This window comes from Prionailurus viverrinus, chromosome A1 (assembly GCF_022837055.1).
Source record: "Prionailurus viverrinus isolate Anna chromosome A1, UM_Priviv_1.0, whole genome shotgun sequence".
In the NCBI taxonomy this organism is placed as follows: domain Eukaryota; kingdom Metazoa; phylum Chordata; class Mammalia; order Carnivora; family Felidae; genus Prionailurus; species Prionailurus viverrinus.
In genome coordinates this window covers 113777449-113795415 of record NC_062561.1, presented here as the reverse complement: position 1 = coordinate 113795415, position 17967 = coordinate 113777449, and the positions used below count along the sequence as shown (strand labels likewise).

The 17967-nt window shown below is 46.2% G+C and overlaps 1 long non-coding RNA gene across 1 annotated transcript; it reads right to left on the bottom strand.

The window, feature by feature from the left end:
* Positions 1-681: 681 nt before the first annotated feature.
* On the bottom strand, positions 682-16746 carry LOC125174813 (uncharacterized). Its single transcript, XR_007155574.1, has 3 exons — positions 16683-16746; positions 8211-8266; positions 682-778 (listed from the first exon to the last, which is right to left on the bottom strand). It is a non-coding gene; the product is annotated as an uncharacterized LOC125174813 (long non-coding RNA).
* Positions 16747-17967: the final 1221 nt, after the last annotated feature.

The window sequence follows — 17967 nt, the reverse complement described above, 5'->3', positions numbered from 1 at the left end:
GAGTAAATCAGTGCTTGCTCTAAGCTGTTCCAGACACAGCTAGAGAGGCATAGGGAAGGAGACGTTTTTGCCATATTACCCACTCCTGACAGGGCTGTTTATTTATTTATCTATCCAATGATTTATTTATTTATCCAGGGTTGATTTATTATTTATTATTCAGTATCCATTCATTAAGTCCTCAGAAACTAGCATCAGAACCACAGTGGGGGGGGGGAGGCGAGGAGGGGCGCCTGGGTGGCTTAGTCGGTTGGGCATCCGACTTCGGCTCAGGTCATGATCTCACGGTCCGTGAGTTCAAGCCCCATGCCGGGTTCTGTACTGACAGCTCAGAGCCTAGAGCCTGCTTCGGATTCTGCATCTCGCTCTCTCTCTGCCCCTCCCCTGCTCATGCTCTGTCTCTCTCTGTCTCAAAAATAAATAAAAACATTAAAAAAATTTTTTTTTTAAAAAAAGAACCACAGTGGGCGGTTTAATGATATAATTAGGTAAACCCTTAAAAGCTGACATTTAAGTGACTGTATATCATGGAATAATTGATAATGCAAATACCTTTTGTGTGTGTGTGTGTGTGTGTGTGTGTCTGTGTACAATATGCAGCTATGTGTGTAACAAACTCCAAATTTTCTGCAGTTGAGTGCATAAATTTATTATCCTTGCAGAATCCAGTCTGTGATGGAGGCATTCGTTCAGGAACCCAGGCTACAGATTGTCTGCCATCTTCAATGTGTGACTACTTCCAAAGTTGCGCTGGGTATTGGTATTCAGCTGGTGGCTGCTGAAGAGACATTTGAAGATTGGGTGAGAGGTTTTCAGGGGTCAGGCTTGAAAAGGTATCTTCCACCACATCCCCTAGGACAGAACTCAGTGACAGAGTCACAGTGACCCGCAAGGCAGGTGGGGTTGCAGGCCAGCTGTGTTCCTAGATGGAGAGAGAAATGGTCTTGGTAATAGCTACCGAGTCCTTACCACAGCTTCTGGAAGTCAGAATCCAGGAGTCCCTTCAGCCCTCGCTAATGCTGACTTTGGAGGTCCCTAGAAGGGGGGTGTGAGGTCGTGTCTATTGAAAACCTCATTTCACTCACTTGAGCTACTGGCTCAGGAACAAGTGTTATGTTAGTACAATCGTGAAAGTGACTATTTCTTGTCCACAGACCCCGGGGGCAGACAGAGTCCTTTTCCTTCTTCTCCTTTATCCTCACAGATAGGAAGCCTTCAGTGTTATTCCCAGAATTTCATTCAGTAGGGAGTGGGAAACAGTTGTCAGCCCCGGTGTGGGGATTGAGAGGATCCAGGTAAGCTTCTGGAAGGTGACTGAAGGCTGCCATCATTGGCTTCACCTGCAGGACCCGGTAGGTGATTCAGCACGTGAAAAACACCTGGAACTACAGGGTTTCAGAGTTTCTAGCTTACCCCTTCAGCATTCTTTTTGTTGTTGTTGTTTATTATTTTTGAGAGAGACAGAGCTTGAGCGGGGGAGGGGCAGAGAGAGAGGGAGACACAGAATCCGAAGCAGGCTCCAGGCTCTGAACTGACAGCACAGAGCCTGATGCGAGACTCAAACCGATGAACCGTGAGGTCATGACCTGAGCCAAAGTGGGACGCTTAACTGAGCCACCCAGGCGCCCCATCCCTGTTCCGCATTTCTAGCTTCAGAGAGGTTAAGCCATTTTCCCTAAACACCGGACTAATTCACGGTAGAACGTAAACAAAGCCAAGTTCTGCCAGGCAGCACTCCATCAAGCAGTGAATGATTCCCCTTTCACTTTAATGCAAAAGACAACAAAAGTGTTGAGTCAGAAGTCTGTGTAGATATAGTTTTTCCTGAATTGAATTTTCTGGTTAACTCTATTTTAGTCAGATAGCCTTTCTACTTCAACCTGTGCAGCTCAATAGTCTCCTAACGCATACCGGCTGGCTTGCCGGCCTTCCTAAGCAGTGTTTCAAAACAGGCCCACAACGTTGCCTTAACGTTGTCTCGTAGGGACAATTACTACTCACAAGCAGGGAAGGGGATGACAATTTTCAGTCACCCACAGCTCAATCATGGTGACCTGAATATACTGTGAGAACCAGTTTTCAGTTATTTTGTCCCTTTAACCACCTCTCAATTTCAGACTTCAGGTCACGGGACAGAGTGCTTCCTCGCCGTTCTGGACCAAGTGTTCTTGCTGCTAGCTGAGGGCACCGTGGATGTGAGCCCACCTTCATCTCCGCCATTCACCACCCTCACTTAGGGAAGAGGCCTAGATAGGTCTGTAAGAACATCTCAAAAATAACAGAGTTCACTTTGTGCGTTGTTTTTGAAGAGTAGCTATCAAACAAGAACCATGCTAATTTTGGGTCCCACACTCGCATCGCATGATGACCATGTACGGAAGCTTTACGTCATAAATCCACTCAAGGACTGTATATACTAAATAAGGATTAAAGCTTTTTCTTTTAGTTATCATCGCTTCTCGCTATTTTATCTCTCTCTCTCTTTTTTTAACGTTAATTTATTTTTGAAAGAGAGAGTACAAGTGGGGGAAGGGCAGAGAGAGAGGGAGACACAGAATCCAAAGCAGGCTCCAGGTTCTGAGCTGTCAGCACAGAGCCCGATGCGGGGCTCAAACCCACGAGCCATGAGATCATGACCGGAGCTGAAGTCGGATGCTTAACCAACTGAGCCACCCAAGATCCCCTACATTCCTCTCTTCTTAAAATTACATTATCTTATCATTTAAAGAGACTGCAGGCATGCTTCCTTCTAGTCATGGAGACACTGAGCCTGGGAAATTTGAGGCCACGTTCACAAGGTCACAGACAGCACCTGTGGCAGCCCGGTTCTCCTGACTCAAGTTCTGTCTCTGCATTTGGAAATAAAGTTTGCACAGAGTTGTCCATTTTCAACTGAAACCTTGGAATGTGTCCTCCCTCTTTCCCTGGTACTGCAACAATAATCATCGGTCAAGCAAAAATCCCACGGCCATATAATTGAGGACTGCGATACTCTGATGGAATTTCCCCTTCAGACGTGGGGAGGGTGTCAGAAAAGAGAGACCTGGTGCCTTGTTTCGGCCAGGCAGCCCTACTGGGCCGTATTACTTTGTTTTCACAACATTGTAAGAGAAGTCATCGTCCCCACCATACAGATGAGGAAATGGCACCTCTGAATTACAGTCTTTCCCCATATCATGAAATTGGCATATGGAGAAACCAAACTAGAACCTGGCCTATCTGGCCACATCCTGAAGGATGACTCCTCCTGCTCTTTCAAGACAACAGAAGGTCCTATTTATATCCCAGTTCCCATTAGTCCTGGAGTCCAGGTTCCCCACAAAGAGCATCTCCTAAATAGTGACTCTCTCTCACCCTGACCATGAGGCTCCCCTCAGATAGAATGCTCCCTGAGGTGCCCCAAATCCTTTTGCTGCCTGAAGAAAGATATGGGCAGTTTTTCAGGTGCCCAAGAATGCAGAGGATATTCACCCAAACCTGACATAAGTGTGGGTACTCTCGTAAGAAATTGCTTTGCAGAGACCAGCTAGTAACCTGGGGATGTGTGGGAGTCTTGGAATTCATACAGACCACTGCTTCTATCCGTTATCTTTCAAAAAACATCTTATGAAAATATTTTGCACACACGGAAATAACTCACCATCCAGTTTTTAACATTCAAGTTAGCCTTTTGTCATGTTTCTTTCTGAGTGTGCTTTTTAACAATTGTTTTAAGTTTTTTTAATTATTTTGAGAAAGAGAGAGAGCATGCACACAAGAGGGAGAGGGGCAGAAAGAGAGAGACACACAGAATCCCAAGCAGCCTCCCCATCATAAGAGCACAGGGGCTGAAACTCATGAACCCGCAAGTACATGACCTGACCTGAGTTCAAGAGTCAGGTGCTTAACTGACTGTGCCACCCAGGTGCCCCCTGATTTTTCTTTTTTAAAGGAAAATCTGAAATTGAGGTTTATTCTGTTATCTATGTTTTTATATTATTACTACATAGATAAATATCCACACGTGGCCTTGTTTTGTCTTTTAAAAATTCACACAGTTTTTATCTTTTGCAACTTTCCTTTTGCAGTGGACATTGGTTCCTCGATACTCTCATGTTGATATATTTGTCTGGAGTTCATGCGTGTCCGCTGTAGGACAGCATCTCAATGTATGAATATACCACAATTTATCAATTCATCCCTCCTCTGAAAGATATTAAAGTTATTTTGAATTATATTTGCAATTATAAATGGTAATGGTTAATTTCATACATCAGGCTGACTGGGCCATGGGGTATCCAGACATTGGCTCAAATATCACTCTGAGTATTTCTGTGGGTGTTTGAGGATGAAATTAACATTTAAATCAGTAGAACGAAGGCAGACGGCCTCCCTAATTCGGGTGGGCCTCACCCAATCAGTTGAAGGCCTGGAGAGAACGACACGACAGACCTACTCACCCCGAAATAAAAGAGGATTCCTCCTGCCTGGCTGCCTTTGACCTGGGATAGCCCCCTTTTCCCGTCTTCAGACTCAAACTGAAGTATCACCTCTCCCTCGGTCACGAATCTGTCCATCTTTGAATTTTGTTTTTTTCAACGTTTTTTATTTATTTTTGGGACAGAGAGAGACAGAGCATGAACGGGGGAGGGGCAGAGAGAGAGGGAGACACAGAATCGGAAACAGGCTCCAGGCTCCGAGCCATCAGCCCAGAGCCTGACGCGGGGCTCGAACTCACGGACCGCGAGATCGTGACCTGGCTGAAGTCGGACGCTTAACCGACTGCGCCACCCAGGCGCCCCACGAATCTGTTCATCTTTGAACTGACACTACACCACTGGGTCTCCTGGGTCTCCTGCTTTTTAAAAATTGTTTTAAGTTTTTTTAATTATTTTGAGAAAGAGAGAGAGCATGCACACAAGTCACACTGCCACGTCTCGGCGGCCTCCACAGTCATAGGAGACAATTCCTTCTGATAAATGTCTTTCCATATATACACACCTCCTACTGGTTCCATTTCTCTACAGAACCCTGACTAATACACAAAGCTGGGCCTTTTATGCAGGCCTTCTGGGCATGCTTAGAGTGTAGACCTAAGAAAGGGCCTCCGAAACCATCTACCTCTATGATCTCAGGATTCCCTCCTTCATTCAAGCCACCATCCCTGCAAACAAGGCAGAATCTCCATTTCCTTTGTGATGCTTCACAACTTACTCTACTTACGTGTCCGTCCTAGCCTTTCTGTAACAGCGGGGGCATCTTACACGGCACGAGGCGGCCTCCTTCCTTCTCCAGCCCAAGTCTTCTCAGGTGACTGTTTCATTCTATCCAGGCGCTCCTTCCATTCCTCCAGCCCTCTCTTCCCCTTCCTTCCTCCCACCCTCAGCTGCTGACTTAGAGCAGGGCAGGCACTTTCTAGGTGTGGGAGACTCAAATAAGCATTAACATAGCTCCCCCACCCCCGCCCCCACCCCCACCCCCTTGAGCAGCTCTGAGCTCAGGAGTCCATGGAAAAGGTAAACCAACTACCGTCAAACCCTCAAACTAAGGCCTTGCCTGCAAAAAGAGCGCCACGCCAGGTGCAGAGGGAGGCCCTGGGGAGGGTATCCGGCCAGGCAGGCTGCCAGGAAGGGGAGAGCCCACAGGCAGGAGTCCCGAGGGAGGGGTCCTGCAGCTAGGTCTGAGCGAAGTGTGCGGATTTCTCAGTTGCACCAAGGAGGAGAAGAAACAAAGACGTTCTAGTAGAGAGAAGAGCTGCAACAAAGCATGCGGCTGGGAAAAGGCTGAGCAGGATCAAGTCAAAATGAGCTGAATGAGGCTGGAGACGCAGGCCAGCTTCTACTGTCGATGATGCCAGTTGTAGGAGGAAGGATGGGGGAAGAAGTCAGAAGCTGATATTATTTATTCGAGGGAAAGCTAGATCTCCAAAGCTATATGCTCCAATTATTAATGGCACCAGTCTCCAAAGCCTCTGATCATGATAGGTATTTCCATAAAGAAAATTATTACGAATGTATGAGCAGTGACAATTACATTATAGATTTGGTCGTCTCCTAGTAGGGCGCCCGGTTGGCCAAGTTCGGCTCGAATTAGTTCGGCTCGAATTCCTACTATGCCCGCTCAGGCACGGAATAGGAGGTAGAGAGTGCCAGCGTCTCTGTGGTTAGTAGAAAATAATCAAATAATCAGCGGTTTATGAACGTAGGTAAAATGGCAGAGTAGAAGTTAGACTGTAAATCTATGAACAGAGGTTCAGGCCCTCTTTTCACCAAGCTCGTGGTGAAATATCACATTGAATTGCAAATTCAAAGCTGCTGCCAGGACTTCTCCGGCCTTTTTTCCCCAGCCTGTTGGAGAAGTCGATGAAAGTGAGTTGATTAGGGTATTTAGCTGTTAACAGCCCTCTGAGGGCTTCGAGCGGGGCCACGTGGGCCTCTCCCCCAGCCCTGGGCCACTCGGACACACAGGCCACCTGGTTGGTCTAGCTTGTGTTCACACAGCTGTTGTCTACCACGTATGACAAAAGTGAAGTAAGTTGTGTGATGTACATGTCCACATGGGTGAGATTCATAAACAAGAGAAACAAATTTAAGCCAGAAACCCTCTGAGGTTTTCCCTATTTGGGCTTCCAGACTTTCCTTAAGGTCACCTTTCTTTTTATTTTTTTTATTATTAAAAAAAATGTTGCTTTAATGTTTACTTTTGAGAGAGAGAGAGAGAGAGACAGAGTGTGAGCAGGGGAGGGTCAGAGAGAGAGAGGGAGACACAGAATCCAAAGCAGGCTCCAGGCTCCGAGCTGTCAGCACAGAGCCCGACGTGGGGCTCGAACCCACAAACCGTGAGATCATGACCTGAGCCGAAGTCGGGCACTTAACCGACTGAGCCACCCAGGTGCTCCTATAATTTTTTTCTGATGTTTATTCATTTTTGAGAAAGAGAGAGTGAGCAGGGGAGGGGCAGAGACAGAGGAAGACACAGAACCTGAAGCAGGCTCCAGGCTGTGAGCTGTCAGCACACAGCCCAACTCGGGACTCGAACTCACGACCTGTGAGATCATGACCTGAGCCAAAGTTGGATGCTTAACTGACTGAGTCGCCCAGGCACCCCAAGATCACATTTCTGATGGTCAGAACACAGCAGTGAATCTGGCATGGGTTTGCTGCATCTGTGAGCAAATAGATGAGGAGGGGCTTGGCTGGGGTTGTGTGACCTCAGAGCTATAATAGCTTCCTTTCAACAGGAAGGGCCTGGGGTCTCACTCACCTCATTGTCAGAGATACCAGCTTTCTTATTTTAGAAACACAGTTAGTTGATCCTACTCATTTAATAAGCTTTGTCCTGAACCAGAAAGGGAAAGAAAATCCATTTTGAGAATTTGCAATTTTATTTGGTTTTTCTGGCTCATTCTCCCAGGAAGGAGATTCCCCTATTTTAATCCCATCAAGCTGGGATTCAGCACAGCTTCCAAGGAACCGAGAGTTTCCCAGGGCAGCCTGTCTCACTGCACAATACTTGGTTACTACAGTGCAATTAATTTACTACAAGAGCTTATTTCTACCTGCTGTTAAAATCACCTCCATCCTGCCACGCCAAGTAACCAATACATTTTGTGGGCTCATGTGCTTTTTTTCCCCTGCGTACCTTCATCTGGTTGTTTCTCGTAGTGCAAAAATGGAGGAAGGTAAACATAAGATGTTAGTGAGAGCTGGCAGAACTACATTTCTCTCTGCATCTGTGTTCCCTTCGCCACTGGTGGTGGCCTGTTTATGTGAGTTTGCCTGGATCACCCCGCTGGATTCCCTCCTGGCTCAGAGCCAGCCGGCTGTAGAAGGGCCAGGACCTTTTTTCTTTTTCTCTTGTCTCTCTGTACCCAGAGCTTCAAGTGTAAGAGGTACTTTTCTTCTCTCTTTTTTTTAAATGTTTATTTCTTTTTGAGACACAGAGAGAGAATGAGCAAGGGAGGAACAAAGAGAGAGGGAGACACAGAATCTGAAGCAGCTTCCAGGTTCTGAGCTGTCAGCACACAGCCTGATGCAGGGCTCGAGCTCACAAACCGAAACATGAGATCATGGCCTGAGCCAAAGTCAGAGGCTTAACTGACTGAGCCAACCAGGAACTACACAAGAGGTGATTCTACTCTTGCCTCTGGATGCTGGTCTGAGGACTCCCACCTGGAAGCTGAGTTTCGCTCCCAGTAGTTAGTTAAATAATGAACATTTTGTTGAACTTACTGGAAACATTGTAATAATTATAGAGGAAAGCACACTGGTTCTTGCTCTCTCCTTGCCTGCAGAGAAACAAATGAGAGTAAGTGAAATGTATGGAAAAGAATCTCCCACTCTCCAAAGACCAGCAGGGCTGGCGGACTCTTTTTTACTCATTTTGAAGTTAAGAGAAAAAAAAAAAAAAAAGCATAAAATGGTATTTTCAAGAGTCCGAACAGCCAGCAGAAAGGCAAGATACCATCTTTATGACAAAGGAATGCCTGATAAGAATAGTGTTTATGATTTTTCTCTCGCCAGGATGTCTCTTTGCTCCTAGAGAACTTTCATGCAATTCTCCCAGTTTAAATGCTGTGTAATTCATTACACAAAGCTAAAAGAGTACAATATGTCTTTAGGGCCCTGAATAGTTAAATGGACAATAACTGCCATTTTTGAGGGCCTACCATGTGTCAGGGTGCAGTATACTTTGAAGGGCATGGTCCAAGTCTAAGCTCTTCAGGGGAAAGGGCATGTTTTTCTTGTTGACTGCTACACTTAGAGCATTTAGCTCTGCTTCTGGCCCAGAGAGGGCTTGTGGAGAATAGGAGGAAGAAAAGAGGCTGCCCGTGACCTTGTCTGGTTGCTTCGTTTTCTCCTCAAACCTACCTCTGCTCATATTCATGGTCTCTAAATTTATAGGGGCGTTCTCTTTTTGCACCCCATCTCATCTTTCCAACAAAACAATGCGTTAAGTGATAAGGGTCTTGTGTCTAAAGCCGCACACGTCAGTGGTAGGATTTGCTTCTGAGTGATTCTGTTGCCAAAAACCTGTGTGTTCCCAGTGTCACAGCTGCCTCCCAGCAAAGGATGACTGCCGTGTGGTTGCAGGAGGCATCCCTGGACAGAGGAGGGCCCCAAAAGCAGACTGTGGAGGGAAGCAGGGCTGGGTGGCATCTGGGGCTCACCCTCATGGCAGTGCTCGCAGCTGACGAGGGCACAGGGCTAGGAACTGATATTTCAGGGAGAGGAAATGCTTGTGCAAAATGAAGAGAGACTTATTCCTTAACAAATACCCGTGCCAGTTCCAGCATCACAGATGGGGGATTTCCTATACTTCTGATGCTTCCCAGGTTAGGCTGTAAGCACCAGCTGATAAGAGAATCCCTTCTCTGATGTTCAAGGTCAAGTCTAGACATTGTAAACTGAGGCATCACGATGAAGAGGATGAGGCAGATCACTCAGTAGGAAGCTAGACTGCCCACCTCTCTTTCCTGGTGCATCACATATCACATAAAATGGGAGAATTGTATGAAATTTCTCTAGGAGCAAAGAGACATCATGGAGAGAGGGGAAAATCATAACATAAACACTATTATTATCTGGCATTCCTTGTCCTGAAGATGGTATCCTGCCTTTCTGCTAGCTGTTTGGACCCTTGAAAATCCCATTTTATGGATTTTTTTTCCTTAACATCAAAATGAGAAAAAAAAAAAAAAAGTCAGTCAGCCAGCCCTACAGGTGTTTGGACAGGGGGAGACTGACAGGAGAATGCTAGAATATTTGGGAAGCCTGTCTCAGAGTGTATGCTGTGTGGGGGAAGGTGGTGCTGGCAGAGAGGAGCTCAGTAAATTCCTGTAGAAGGGGCTGGACATGGTCCCTTCTTTTCACCTACAAAGCTACCTAGATATTGGTCATGTTTGCGGTTTTCTTTTTTTTTTTTTTAATTTTTTTTTAATGTTTATTTGTTTCTGAGACAGAGAGAGACAGAGCATGAGCACATGAGGGGCAGAGAGAGAGGGAGACACAGAATCCGAAGCAGGCTCCAGGCTCTGAGCTGTCAGCACAGAGCCCGACGCGGGGCTTGAACTCACAGACCTCGAGATCATGACCTGAGCTGCAGTCGGACGCCCAACCGGCTGAGCCACCCAGGCGCCCCTCTGTGGTTTTCAAATTTAGCTTCAAAATTCATGACAGAAAACTTCAAATGTTTGTGAAATAAAAGGTCCTTGCTAATGCAGGTACCTTTGACCTAAAGAAGGGCTGTGGTGCTCAGTTTACCCCTGCACAACCAGGTAATGAATGCATGTCCCCCGTGGACAGGTAGACCCCTCCCAGGGTCCTCACACAATGGTGATGTTCTTGATCGTGTTATGGGGCCGGCATCTCCACCTGCAGCAGACACTGGCTTTCAATGTCTGTGGCTTTAAGCCCAGAGGAAGGAGAAATTCTCAGAAGAAGAGACAGAGACTGAAGATGGCTTTGGCCTCTGGCCTCTTATCCCCTAGAAGTGATTTTTCTCCTAGCTGGCCAAGGATCTGTCCTGAAAGCTGGCCCTGACTGCCCAACGAGCTCTGTGTGCCCTTGAATCTGACCCCAAATTCCAATTTTCTCATGCTGCTCAGATTAGACATCTCTTGTGGAGCTGACCTAGCCTCGGACTCCAGGTCCGTGCCCCGGCTTGGCCTCATTTCATACTCCTGAGCCTGACATTCAGTCCCACCCTGTTCCCCCGCACCTGCCCTCTATCCCTGGCACGGGGCTTTTCTGCCTCAGTGTTGACGGTGGCTGTGACTGCCTCTAACTGGACTGCTAAAGAGTGGAAGCTTCTTCCCACCTGGGGACTTCCGAGTTGCTTCCTCATCATGCCCAGAGTCCTGGAAGGGGACGTGGGGCAGCCTGTACCCTCCAGGTTGTGTTTTTGGCCTCACCCAGAGCTGAGAACAAACCAGTCTTCCCTGCTGGTGCACAGAGTGCCATGATGCTGTCCAAAATCGGACCCGGAATTCTCCGCTTAGGAGGAAACCACATATGCACTTACTAAATGATTCAGAACGTGGCGTCTCAACAGCATTGATCTATTGTGCCAAACCCTTAAATCTTTACTTTAAAAAACTGTTCACTAGTTCCTTTTATTTTTCTTCTCACCATCGTAGCCTCCCTTCCCCACCACCTCCCTACTGGGGATGTTGAAGTACATGTGGCTTTAAAAAAAATTTTTTTTAATGTTTTATTATTGAGAGACAGAGCATGAGCATGGGAGGAACAGAGAGAGGGAGACAAAGAATCTAAAGCAGGCTCCAGGCTCTGAGCTGTCAGCACAGAGCCCGACGCAGGGCTTGAACTCATAAACCATGAGACCATGACCCAGGCTGAAGTCGGACACTCAACTGACTGAGCCTCCCAGGGGCCCCCATGTGGTTCTTTATCAGAATGTGAATTCTCCAATAAGTCATGGTTTGTGGGTACCTAGGTTTTTCTTCCCAAAGCAAGATCACTTCTCTGGGCCCTCTCTCCCAGAGCTCTGGATGTGTTTCCCTTTCCAAGAGCAGAAATACGAGCAGACATACATTTCTTAAAATCACTATGGTTTCAGCATACAGCATGGATCAGAAGAAGGCCAGGCTGGAGGATTAGAGACTTGTGAAGACTTAATTTAAGAGTCCTGATAAGGGATATTCAGGATATCTATTGTCCCAGAACATTTGCAATGACTTAGTTGAGCCTAAGTAGTTTTAGACAAAAGATGACACAGAGCAGTCTGACTATCCCCCACTGTCTACTCCCCTAGCACCCAAGTCTTGAATCTTATTATTATTGTATAATAAAGGCATCCACCAACTACACGGTGGAGGGAATCAAAGAGAGAATCTGCCTGTCCACTAGGGCTTGTGTATGCCCTTGAGGCTTGTCACCTGTTGGAAAATGGGTCCCTGAAATATGACCAGATTAATACCCCCTCAGAGGGCAATCAACGGAGTTTGAGAGAAACATTGATTTGAATTCTATCCTCTAAAGGAAACAGAAATTATTAGTCGATTTCTGAGAGCCCATTCACTGGTATCCTCCCTTGACTTCCTTCAAGGGCAATTAATGGGGATTCAAGACCCAACCTGGGAATCCAAGGGGAGATACAGTCAAGCAGGAAAGGGAAATTTTCTGAAGGGGGAAAGGAGGTTTGAGGTTTCACTGAGAGGAATGTTATTTAATAAGAGCCTCAGAGACATCATGAGATATTAGGACATAACATATCCCTGCAACAGTGGGTGACAGCATTTTCAGTTATCAATTAAGAGACACCAGTGTCAGAGATCCAGTAGTACATCTGGGTTATTAACAACGGGAGAGAAGGTTTAAATTACTCTCTGTTTAACCTTTCCAAGACTTGATTTTTATGAAACCATTAGCAAATATGAGCTGGTCAGGGAGAGGATAAACAAAAGATAACCCAAGCAGAAAGGCAGAATTCAAACCAGAGTGAGGAAAAATGCAAATGGAAGACCAAGAGAATGCAATGCTCTCTCATCGCTTGGTTGGTGGGAGTTAAGGAAAGAGGAAGGAAGGAGAGGAGATACATGGCAGAGCTTCGGTGATCCAAATCCAAGTATATGATATCTTTGTCCATAGTGTGAAATCTATGGGGACACAGTCCAGCCGAGAGCAGCAAGACAAGGACAGTACAAAGCAAGGGTCACCCATTCTGGGCCAAAAATGGCAAACAGGCTTAATATTTGTATTAATTTTATCAATTAGGGGTTGCTTCTCTAAACTTTATCCTCAAAGTCAGAGGCTATATCTGAGATCAACAGTAGAATACTGTGATTGAGTAGTGACATCCGCCCTGGCCCAGGGTTGGCATGGGCTCAAGCAGTGTGGGAGAAAAGAGTGCTACCCGTGGCCCAGTCTGGTTTACTGGCATTCTCTGTACTGGACTTTAGAGTCAAAGGCCAAGATACAGTATGGTAAGTCTTTTATCTTTGTCCTGTACATGATTTCTCAAGGGGATTTATATGGAGAGTGATGTATTATGAGTATGTAGCGTTCCTGGATCCCCTGGCACTGAAAAAATCTAATAGAACCTACTCTTGAGTCCCTACATTTTATATGCAGGTATTTTTGGAATTGGGGACATAAAATTTTCCCTCATAGGTCCAGGTAAAGTTTCCAGAGGTCTTGTTGGTTATCTGGGGGAGTGGGCTGGGAATGGGATCTCTGGGTGGACGTCAGTGAGCAAAATTTGTTCCCGGGCTCCTGTCCTCTCTCCCATCCAAGGGAAGAGATGCTTAAGTTCTTGGTCCTATGGTCCAGGACACCACCGATCCTGGATACCACTGGCCCAGCCCAGGAGGGCCTAGGGAAATGTAAGGACGTAAGATTCCCCTTTGCTTAACACATGAGTGTCATGTGGGGGATGGTGACATTATCTACCTGGATCTAATGATTGCTTTTTCCTCCGATAGCCAGAGATAGATGTTCAGGCATCTATGTGAAAAGCTTCCTGGCCTAAAAGTAGATTGAGTATTGATTCTCATTTATCGTTTCAGGGGTCCCCCTTCAGGAAACAGGACAACAGAATCTACATGGCAGACCCAATAGCTTAACTGCAAAGACTGACCTTTCTCAGAATGACAACTCATGTAATATGGCCTAAGTGTGAGTACAAATAGAACAACCTCCAAACGCCTTCGGGTCAGAGCTCATTTTATGTTGTTCACAAGAACCTATAAATCAAAATTTTGGTCAAGTGCTAAGTCAGCAAGACTGGTTTCATTATAATGCTCGCACTTTGTCATCAGGAAGACAAAACAAATAAAAGAATAATGATCTCTTTCTTTTTCCAGCCAGCATTACAAAATTGAAAGGCTGACATAACGATTTGTGTCTGTATACAGCCTCCTTTCCAAATAACAAATACATTTTGAGGGCATTATATAACTCAGTTCTTTTCCCCTACATAGTAGGAATGCTTGATAGAGTTGTTAATTTGAAAAGATCAGTTGCAGTGTTCAGTAGTGGGGAGACCCCTGCACTTACACATTTCCTGCTGTATTCCCAGCTTCTAGAATAACCTCATAAAAGCTCTTACCAGCAATATGAGCAGTATGGTCATGGGCAAGCTTTAACTCTAAGACTGAGCTTCCTTGTAAGTAGAATGGGGCGAGCATGTCTACACTGCTTCATGTCTTTGCTCAAGGTTGCTTCTTCTCCCGGAAATGTCTTGACTCTCTCATTTCAAAACCTTGCTCAGGGTCCCTTTCCTTGACATCCTCTTCTTTCCCAGGAAAAAGTGACATCTCCTTCCTTTGGGACTCTGCCAAATCCCATAATCACTATCGTCAAAACACTTAGACCCTTTGTGACATTTATCTACCTGAAATTCTACCTGCTTCTGCCAAACAGTGGTTTTCTAGAGGGTAGGAAATATGTCTCATTCATTCCTGTATGCCCAATGCCCAAAACAGTAGAAATTTGGTGTATAATTTCTGAATGAATAAGGGTATGGGTAACAGAGGACTAGAATCAACCAAGTGATGTGACCCATTCTGGGTTTTAGGAAAATTCCCCTGGCATGGTAAGGCACACAGGCTAGAGTTCAGAGGGGGTTATATAAAAAGCATCAAGGGGCGCCTGGGTGGCTCAGTCAGTTAAGCGTCCGACTTCAGCTCAGGTCATGATCTCACAGTTCGTGGGTTCGAGCCCCGCGTTGGGCCCTGCGCTGACAGCTCAGAGCCTGGAGCCTGCTTCACATTCTGTGTCTCCCTGTCTCTCTGCCCCTTCCCTGCTCATGCTGTGTCTCTCTCTGTCTCAAAAATAAATAAACATTAAAAAAAAAAGCATCAAGACTCCTTGGGACTCAGACACTGTCTCTAGAATGCTTGTGTTAATATCAGAAGCAACCCTAAGTCATGCAAGCCATTACTGTCTACCAGTACATTATTAACACTGAGTCTGCTGAGCCTAAGACAGAGCCCATGTCATGGTGGGGTCCAGAATGGCTTAGGAAATGCTGAACCATGAAGCCCCTTGGGAAGGGATCAGCCTTGGTGGGCATGCTGGGGTAACGGGAGGCAGACTGTTGACTAAGTGGGCACCTGAGACCCTTCATTCACTGTACAGCTCTCCCAGGGTCCTTTGGAAATAGCTTATGCTCAAGGGGATGTAGTATCAGGGACTTATTTCTCAAAAGCAGGGGCGGGTCAGTCTTTTGTTTGGGTTGTGAGAGCCCTTACAACCAAGTAGAGTACAGGAGGTTACCATTGCCCAAAGCAGACTGGCGAAGAAGAGCAACCATCTTGGGCTCAGCAGGCATAGAGGTGGCATTCAGTCCTATTCTCTGGGCCACGTCACAGACACAGGGGTAAGCTCAAGGGAGTGTTGGATTTGTGGAAGGGTGGAGGTTCCTGCTCCCACTGCTAACCTGAACAAGTGACTTCATTATTCAACTCTAGGGTAAGGACTAACCTCTTACTTTTCTTTCCTTCCCTCCTTCCTCTTCTTTCTTTCTTTCTTTCTTTCTTTCTTTCTTTCTTTCTTCCTTCCTTCCTTCTTTCCTTCCTTCCTTCCCTCCTCCTCTTCCCTTTTCCTTCCTTCCTTCCTTCCTTCCTTTTTGTAAAGTCTGTATTAAATCTACAGGGTCAACCTCTGGTTGTCTCTCATCTATTCTATTTTTTTAAAAACAACTTCATGGAAGTATAGTTTATGTACATCAATTGCATTCACTGAAAGTACACAAAATGATGAGTTCTGACAGATCTATATACACCCGTTGCTATGGACTGAATGGTGTCCATCAAAATTCTTATGTTGAAGCCCTGACCACTACTGTGACCGTGTTTGGAGACAGAGCCTATAAGGACATAATTAGGGTTAAATAAGGTCACAGGGTGGGGCCTCAATAGGATAGGATTAGTGTCCTTGTAAGAGAGTAAGAGACACCAGAACTCACTTGCTCCCTTGCAGTGTGCCCGCTGATCCTCTCCTGCTTCTCTCTCTTGCTTTCTCTCTCTGTCCCTCCTCTCTCCCCACTGCCTTGTGAGCACGTAGTGAGAAGGTGGCCATCTATAAGCCAAGAGAGGGCTCTCATCAGAACTTGGACTTCCAGCCTCCAGAACCGGGAGACATAAATTCCTGCTGTTTAGGCTTCCCTGACTATGGCATTTTGTTATGGGGGCCTGAGCAGGCTGATATACTCGTGAAAGCAGTCATTGTACAGAACGATTCCACCACTCCTACTCCTTTTCACAATAGACTAAAAACCTCTAACCTTGAAACTAGGAGAGAGATGTCTGCTGTAGGAAAATACACAACCTTTCCAAAATGCCTCTTGACATGTTTTGTTGCCCATGATGTCATTATGCCAAATTTTAATGAAGAAAAGAGGCCATTATGCAATTAAGGCAAAGAATTCATGGTAATTCAGCCCAGAGTATCCAATTAAGCTTGGCACAGTCACCCGCTCTCAAAAGCTTCTGGTCACCTGCATAAATTTTCTAGTTGAAGCCTGACAGTTATTCACCAGAAGCAACAGGTTCTCTGAGCATAGGGGATCCCAGAAAGTTTTGGAAAAGGGAAGTCTTCGATGTTCTATGGCATCTTGCTCATTTCCCAGGAGCCAAACTCCCTTTTCCTCCCTCTGGAGATGGTTTTTCAATCCTTGTCACTTCTCCCCCATTCCCCCCACCCCAGGAAGGGTCAATACAGCCTCCAAACCCAGTCAACTACCTGAGGGAACTGGTCTCCTGTGGTTCCTGGCTGTGCTCCTGGGTCTAACACACCGCCCAGAAAGAGCTGCTGCCCAGGAGATGTCTATGGAATGAATCCTTGATTAAATGAAAAGAGTTGACCAAAGGCATGGCAGCCATTTGAGGTCACAATGCATATTAAGGCAGCCTGGAATGCTGTCTAGTGAAGCAGCCTTTTGATTCTTCTGAGATCTCTGGGCTGGCAGGGCCAGTAGATCAGAGAAATTATTCTTATTGTCACCAAGAGAAATGGTCTGACTGTTGCGTCACAGCACGAAAGGCCCCCCTGCCCGGTCTAATCCACATTTGCATCCCATCTCCCACCTATGCTCTATTGTAACTGAGAGTCCACATCACCCCCCAGTATGCTTATTAAAACTTGAATATACTGTGTGTGTTCTGTCTCTACTTTTGTCCACGTTGTTGCCCTTTGTAGGACCAAACTAAAATGGGTCACACATGTCAGGGACAAATCAGACTTGGCCAATGCCGATGCATTAAAAAAGATGAAAACAACCTTACCCAAGTTGCAGAATTTTACAACTCTCCGTAGAGGTCAGCAGAAGATGCAGGCCAGTCCCCAAACATCAAGCCTGCTCACGCCGTCCCTGGACTTCCTTGTCCTCCTGACTCAGCTGCCCTGACCCAAACAAGGAAGAAGACAACTAGGTAACCAATCAGCTGAAAGAGCCACACACTTCCACACTCACCACGTGAAATCCCTCAGTCTGTAAGCAACAAGGAACTCCTGGTTTCCGTAGCCTCGAGTTTCCTGGTTTGCAGGTCGAAACCCTTGCAGTAAACCGTTCTTTCTGCTTTGTCTTACTCGGTGTGCAGTTGGATTTTGACACCTTTCACCTCTGCGCTTCCCACTTGGTCTGCTGTGGCCTCCTACTCAGTCTTCACGTCCAAGCTCAGCCTCCTTCCCTTTGGAGGCTTCTCTACCGTAGCAGCATACCAACCGCATCTCTGCCACAGGCTCTTGCATGGTTTCCACCTGCCTCTTGATGGTCTTTCCCACCAGACACTGAGTCCCCACGGGATGCTGTTGAGTCCAAATCATCTTGGAAACCCACTGCTTAGTACATAAAGACTCTCTAATACTCGTAGAATGTAGTTGTCCGGTAAGCCCTCCTCACTTTCTCTTCCCCAGCACAGGCAGCTCCTGCAGTGGAGGAAGCATGGCCCTAAGTCCAGGCAGCCTCCAGTTTAAATTCTGGTTCTTCATCTTCTGTATTTGTTATCTATCACCGCGTAGCCAGTTA